Source organism: Apodemus sylvaticus, chromosome 15, assembly GCF_947179515.1.
Source record: "Apodemus sylvaticus chromosome 15, mApoSyl1.1, whole genome shotgun sequence".
Taxonomy (NCBI): Eukaryota; Metazoa; Chordata; class Mammalia; order Rodentia; family Muridae; genus Apodemus; species Apodemus sylvaticus.
Window position 1 is genome coordinate 37779702 of NC_067486.1, and position 8087 is coordinate 37787788.

Genomic DNA, 8087 nt, shown 5'->3' on the forward strand with positions numbered 1-8087 from the left:
CTAAACAATATTAAAGAAAATCAATTTATATACACATGTGAACATGAAAGGAAGTAATTGCATTGGGTCCCATTGGTTTAAAAAACTGTGTGTAACTTAGTATGTTATACTATAATGAGTGCTGAGAGGTGGAGAATAAGTCATCTTAGGGATGAAACTGCCAATAGGTTATCCAATAACAAATGTTGAGTCTTGAAGTTATATGGATAGAAGCTACACTCAATGGAATCAGCAGGCTGTATTTATATATGGTTGCATGTGTGTGTGCGTTTGTGTGTTTATCTGTCTGTGAAACTATTCAACAAGTCAAAAGAAACCATGAATGAAGGGAGGGAATAAGAAGAGGACAAAGGAGTTTTAAAGATTGGACATGATGGCTCAGCCGTTGAGAGCACTGACTGCTCTTCCTAAGGTCCTGAGTTCAAATCCCAGGAACCACATGGTAGCTCACAACCATCTCTAATGGAATCTGATGCCCACTTCTGGTGTGTCTAAAGTCAACTAAAGTGTACTTCTATACATGAAATAAATAAATAATGCTAAAAAAAATAAGGATGGGACATGGGATAGATATTAAGGAAGAAAGGAAAAGGAGAATTAGAAAATTATATTTTAATTAAAATAAACAAAAGCCGGGCAGTGGTGGCACACACCTGTAATTCCAGCACAGGAAGTCAGTTTTCTGAATTCGAGGCCAGCCTGATCTACAGAGTGAGTTATAGGACAGCCAGGGCTGTACAGAGAAACCCTGTCTCAAAAAAAAACCAAGTCCAAAAAAAACCAAAAAACACCCCAAAAAACAAAAAAACATAAAATAAACATAAATACTTTTAATGAATAAAGTATCAGTAATAAGCCATTAGCAACTATATCATAATTAATGTACACATAAAATTAATTTGATGAATAATTATTTTAATAATCAAAAGTCATGGACATAGGTGAAACACAAAAAATTTCCTTATATTATCTCTAATTAGAAAAGTATTATGGTAAATAAAAATACATGTGTACCAATTTAAAAAAAAACATAGCAATCAAAATTTTCACTTAAGAGTATCACTTAATTTATTGTCTAGATAAATTTTTATGTGCCTGATAAGGATAATTGACATCCCACATTTAAGGTTTCTGCTGTTATCAACAACATAACCAAATGCAACATTGGAAGAAAAGGATTGATCTAATAATACAGTAATTTCTATTATGTGTCTTATATCCTACTCTAACTTAGAGCCTTCAGCCTATCACTCCAACAACCCTGCTGGTGTGTTTAATTTCTTTGAGCTGTCCTGAGCCAGATTTCTGTTCTCTGCTTTGTTCTCACCTAACCCATGGCAGCCTGGTTTTTTTTTAGGAATCTAGATCAATGGGCCATTTTTTCCCTGTGGTTCTCTATCAGGAAGACAACACTGAAATGTATTTTATAAGGTTATTTAGATGTCTGCCAATATCCCAAAGAGAAGTAAAAATTCTGATAAACTCTATAGGATTTTCCTAACTACTTTTTTCCACTTTCCTATTTCATTTGTCTTCGTTACTCATGCTCACTACTTATTGGGATTTTTTTCTTTTTAAATACATTTCTTTTAGGTGCAGATGTTTTACAAGCTCTCATGTGTAAATGTCATGGAAAGCTGTCCACAGTGCGCAACATGAGTATGGCTTTTTTATTATGATTAGTCATTTTATTTGTTTACATTTCAAATGATATACTCCCTCCTGTTTTCCCCTGCATAACCCTCCATTCCGTCTCCCCTTTTCCTCCCCTTTGTCTCTATGAGGTGCTCCTTTACCTACTCACACACTCCTGCCTCACTGCCCTAACACTCCCGTACACTCAGGGATCAAACCTCCACAGGACATATCTTCATTTGTGAGTACAGGTGAGTGACTGACAAAGGAGTGAGGTAATTAACATCCCACAGTTTCCCACATTTAAGGAAACAATGGCTGAAAATGTCCAGAAGCTCCTTAGGTATATATGTAAAGTGAATTAATTTTAATTGTGGAGGTGCCCAAGAGTTCCCTCCTCTCCTCCAGGATTTATGGGCTATTTATTTTTGCTGGAAGAGAAACTTTATTGAACAATGCAGTCACTTGTACATTACCTACACTCTTGGAAAGGGGAAATCATTTGAAATGTAAATAAAGAATATATTGAATAAAGAAAAGTAAAAGTAGTTAAAATCCTAGCTGTACCATACTAGACACAGGTATAATTATTGTATTGCTCTGCATGTATTTGACACCCTATCTGGTATGAACATACATTTTATTTTCGTTGTTTCTGTTTTCTTCTTTTATATTAATAGAAATGCTCTTTCTAGGGTTAAAATATGAGGGGGGCATAAAGCGAAAATAGATATATGCTAGTATCCCTCCATTGATCCTAAAGCTTGAAAACCTTTACAAGAATTTGGGAACATGAAGGGAGACAGAGAGGTAAAATTTATAGAAAGTATTCATCTATTCTGAACTTTAATACATATTGAGAGAAATGTCATGATACGACATGTTACGGGAGTCCAGTACAGGAAAATAAGATAATCCAAGGTTATTATCTACACATTTTAACTGTTTGATTTAGGAAAGATTTTACAAAGGAATTTAGCAATTTCTTATATCCTGATCTATAAGGCTATGTAAGATGGGAAAAGAAGTTGTACCTATAAATTCAGTGGAAGCTGAGAAATAGAATAATCTATACCTTGCAATTTAAGCCGTATGACAAATTTTTCTCATATTGATTTAGCATGGAGAATTCAATGATAAACAGGAAAAATTTGTCTATACCTTTCATAAGCATATTATACTGTCTTAATATTGATAGTTTACTTAATTTGCCACTGATTCACAAAGTGTAAGATGCCACAGATAATAATTACAAATTACAGCATGATCCAACAGCATTCCATAATAAATCTATTCTTTCCTTCTGAAATGTTACATTCTACAATATCTAAGAATACTAAATTTTCTAACTTTGTCTAATTTTCCACATACTATTTTGTTATTAAGTCACCAAAAATGGTGGTCAGAGATATTCTATGTATCTTTTGTTATCTGATAGCTTATATAAAGTATCTTATACCTCATATCTCCTCAAACAGATACACCATTCTCCTAAGCCTCTCATAGAAATTTTGTCATGTCTCTTTTGAACCTTTTCTGTTTTCTTTGATGGTGTTTCTTATAATAAATACTCTGAACCAAAAAGTAGTATTGACCATGTACCTTAGAATAAACTTTCAAATGTTTTACTGACTTGATTTAAAAAAATACTGATCTAAAAATTTTATATGCAACTACTTTCTTCCAAGAGATATAAGACCAAAATATTTTTTCACTTGTCAGCTGTTAGAACTTTTTTCAATTATATAATTATATTTCAAAATACACTATTATGTATGTAAGCAGGATTTACACACAGAGTATTAATTAATAATATTTTCATAGTCCTGAGAAGACCCTGAGTATGCTTCCTGGGTAGAATGCTTTCTACACACCAAATTGACTAATATCTATTCATTTCTGTTTGTATTCAATCACACCCTATCTTCCTCATCATGTGTGATATCTTGGTTTCTTTTAGCTTTTCCTGTTTATATTATAAATGTTTTTGCAACTTCTTATACATAGTGTGCATTTTAAAATACTGGCTTTCTCATCATACTACACTTTTTTCACCCTTTAATAGAATGTAACAATACCTCCAGCTAGGAAACCTCCAGTCCTTTCTTTTATTCAGATGTTAGAATAAGTCTATAAATTAATATAAATCTTTACGTAAGTACTTAATCTATGTACCATTATTGTTTCTTGCTGAAGATGTAGTTTAGAGTCAGGGTGCTTTCTAACAAGAAACTAATTTTTGTTCTAACAAAAGTTCTCAGGGATTTGATATTTGCAAAGATTTTTTTACATACTTCTTAACTATGTTTTTCAAAAATATTAATTTATTATATATACAAGTTATATATATATATATATATATATATATATTGTACATATATAAGTTATATATATATACACACACACACACATACACACACACACACACATATATATGTGTGTGTGTGTATGTGTGTGTGTGTGTGTGTGTGTGTGTGTGTACTATTGCTCTCTTCAGACACACCAGAAGAGGGCATCAGATCATGTTACAGATCTTTGTGAGCTACCATGTGGTGGCTGGGAATTGAACTCAGGACCTCTGGAAGAACAGTCAGTGCTCTTATCTGCTGAGTCATCTCTCGAGCCCTATACATACTTCTTAAAATGGTCTTAAATGAAGACATTTATCTTTGTGATTCCTGTGAAGGTTCAATTAAATGATATTCATTACATGCCTAATAACTTCACATGGAAAGACAGTAGGTTCTGTTATTTATTATTTTTTTTCCACTTACAAATTTCAAATTTTGGTTTATGTATAGAGTCCCTAAGCAGTTTGCCACTCTGTGCCTGGATATATTGAGTTCTAGAGGTCAAATTTTCTATATTCCAGCAATTGTTGTTTAAGCCTAGCTTCTGGTATGTTTCCTTATTTTCATACAGATATTATAACATGCAGTAGAAAAAATGCATTTCTTGAGCAGAAATTAAATATTAGTTGCTGAACAATGCCTTTCTTCCTTCGGTATTTCTGGATCTCTGCCACTATATTTTATCTGTGTTTCCTTTACATCACCACACTACCTACCCTTGTTCACAAAGACATTGAAATCCATTCTAAACGAGTGAACCATTAAATAGAAGAATCCCAGTGAATCCCTGGTCTGAAACTTATCATAGCATCTTCTGACAAAGACAAACATTATATGTCCAATATCAATATCCCACATAGTGTTGCTTTATTGAAAATGTTTCATTTATTTCTTCTACTCTTCTCATAACTCATAGAGATAATAAAGTCCATGGTATACTTCTTTAACTGTCTACTCACTTTTTCTCTGCTATGTATTTATGCATGTGGTCCTTTTACTCACTGATCCACATGTACCCCTCAAACTTTAGTTCCTGAACTATTGATTGTTTCTTCCTCTTAGCCTACTTTTCTTCCCCCAAATATTTATTTGCTTTTCTTTCTTTTTTTATAAACAAAAATATTTAATTGGGTCTGGCTAATAGTTTCAGAGGTTCAGTCCATTTTCACAATGGTTGGAAGCATAGCAGCACAAAGCAGACATGATGCTGGAGGAACTGAGAGTTCAATCTGTTGATCTTTAAGCAACAGAAGGAGATTCTGTGCCACACTGGATGTGGCTTGAGCATAGGAGACCTCAAAGCCCTCCTCCACACTGGCACACATCCTCCAACAAAGCCATACCTATTCTTTTTTTGTTTGTTTGTTTGCTTTTTGTTTTTTTTTAAATATTTTTATTTTCTATATTCTTTGTTTACATTCCAAATGATTTCCCCTTTCCCGGATCCCCCCTCCCCATATGTCCCATAAACCTTCTCTCCATCCATTCTCCAATCACCTCCCTCCTTTGTCTCTGTCCTTATATTCCCCTCCAATACTAGATCAATCCTTTCCAGGATCAGAACCCTCTCCATACTTCTTCATGGGAGTCATTTGTTATGCGATTTGTGCCTTGGGTATTCAGGGCTTCTGAGCTAATAAATATCCACTTATCAGAGATTGCATTTCAAGTGTATTTTTTTTGTGATTGGGTTGCCTCACTTAGGATAATATTTTCCAGATCAAATCATTTGCCTAAAAATTTTGTGAATTCATTGTTTCTAATTGCTGAGTAGTATTCCATTGTGTAAATATACCACATTTTCTGTATCCATTCCTCCTTTGAGGGGCATCTGGGTTCTTTCCAGCTTCTGGCTATTATAAACAAGGCTTCTATGAACATAATGGAGCAAGTGTCTTTATTGCATGTCGGGGAATCCTTTGGGTATATGCCCAGGAGAGGTATAGCAGGGTCCTTCGGAAGTGTCATGTCCAGTTTTCTGAGGAACCTCCAGACTGAAAAGTGGTTGTACCATCTTACAGCCCCACCAGCAGTGGAGGAGTGTTCCTCTTTCTCCACATCCTCACCAACACCTGTTGTTTCCTGAATTTTATACCTTAGCCATTCTGACTGGTGTAAGGTGAAATCTCAGGGTTGTTTTGATTTGCATTTCACTAATGACTAATGATGTTGAGCTGAGCACTTCTTTTTTTTTTTATTCGATATATTTTTATTTACATTTCAAATGATTTCCCCTTTTCTAGCCCCTCACTCTGCGAAAGTCCTGTAAGCCCCCCTCTCTCCCCCTGTTTTCCCACCCAACCCTTCCCACTTCCCTGTTCTGATTTTGTTCAATACTGCTTCACTGAGTCTTTCCAGAACAAGGGGCCACTCCTCCTTTCTTCTTGTACCTCATTTGATATGTGGATTATGTTTTGGGTATTCCAGTTTTCTAGGTTAGTATCCACTTCTTAGTGAGTGCATACCATGATTCACCTTTTGAGTCTGGGTTACCTCACTTAGTATAATGTTCTCTAGCTCCATCCATTTGCCTAAGAATTTCATGAATTCATTGTTTCTTATGGCTGAATAGTACTCCATTGTGTAGATATACCACATTTTTTGCATCCACTCTTCTGTTGAGGGATACCTGGGTCCTTTCCAGCATCTGGTAATTATAAATTGGGCTGCTATGAACATAGTAAAGCATGTATCCTTATTACATGGTAGGGAATCCTCTGGGTATATGCCCAGGAGTGGTATAGCAGCATCTTCTGGAAGTGAGGTGCCCAGTTTTCGGAGGAACCGCCAGACTGATTTCCAGAGTGGTTGTACCAATTTGCAACCCCACCAGCAGTGGATGAGTGTTCCTCTTTTTCCACACCCTCTCCAACACCTGCTGTCTCCTGAATTTTTAATCTTAGCCATTCTGACTGGTATAAGGTGAAATCTCAGGGTTGTTTTGATTTGCATTTCCCTAATGACTAATGAAGTAGAGCATTTTTTAAGATGCTTCTCGGTCATCTGAAGTTCTTCAGGTGAGAATTCTTTGTTTAACTCTGTACCCCATTTTTTAATAGGGTTGTTTGGTTTTCTCGAGTCTAACTTCTTGAGTTCTTTATATATATTGGATATTAGCCCTCTATCTGATGTAGGATTGGTGAAGAACTTTTCCCAATTTTTTGCTTGCCGATTTGTCCTCTTGATGGTGTCCTTTGCCGTACAGAAACTTTGTAATTTTATGAGGTCCCATTTGTCAATTTTTGATCTTAGAGCATACTCTATTGGTGTTCTGTTCAGAAACTTTCTCCCTGTACTGATGTCCTCAAGGGTCTTCCCCAGTTTCTTTTCTATTAGCATCAGAGTGTCTGGCTTTATGTGGAGGTCCTTGATCCATTTGGATTTGAGCTTAGTACAAGGAGACAAGGATGGATCAATTAGCATTTTCTGCATGCTGACCTCTAGTTGAACCAGCACCATTTGTTGAAAAGGCTATCTTTTTTCCATTGGATGTTTTCAGCAACTTTGTCGAGGATCAAGTGGCCATAGGTGTGTGGGCTCATTTATGGATCTTCAATCCTGTTCCATTGATCCGCCTGCCTGTCACTGTACCAATACCATGCAGTTTTTAACGCTATTGCTGTGTCGTATTGCTTGAGGTCCTGGATACTGATTCCCCCAGAAGTTCTTTTACTGTTGAGAATAGCTTTAGCTATCCTGTGTTATTTGTTATTCCAGATGAAGTTGAGAATTGTTCTTTCTAACTCTGTGAAGAATTGAGTTGGGATTTTGATGGGTATTGCATTGAATCTGTATATTGCTTTTGGCAAAATGGCCATTTTAACTATATTGATTCTATCAATCCATGAGCATGGAAGGTTTTCCCATTTTTTGAGGTCTTCTTCCATTTCCTTCTTCAGAGTCTTGAAGTTCTTGACATATAGATCTTTCACATGTTTGGTAAGAGTCACCCCAAGATACTTTATACTGTTTGTGGCTATTGTAAAGGGGGTCATTTCCCTAATTTCTTTCTCAGCCTGCTTATCCTTTGAGTATAGGAAGGTCACTGATTTCCTTAAGTTGATTTTATAACCTGCCACTTTGCTGAAGTTGTTTATCAGC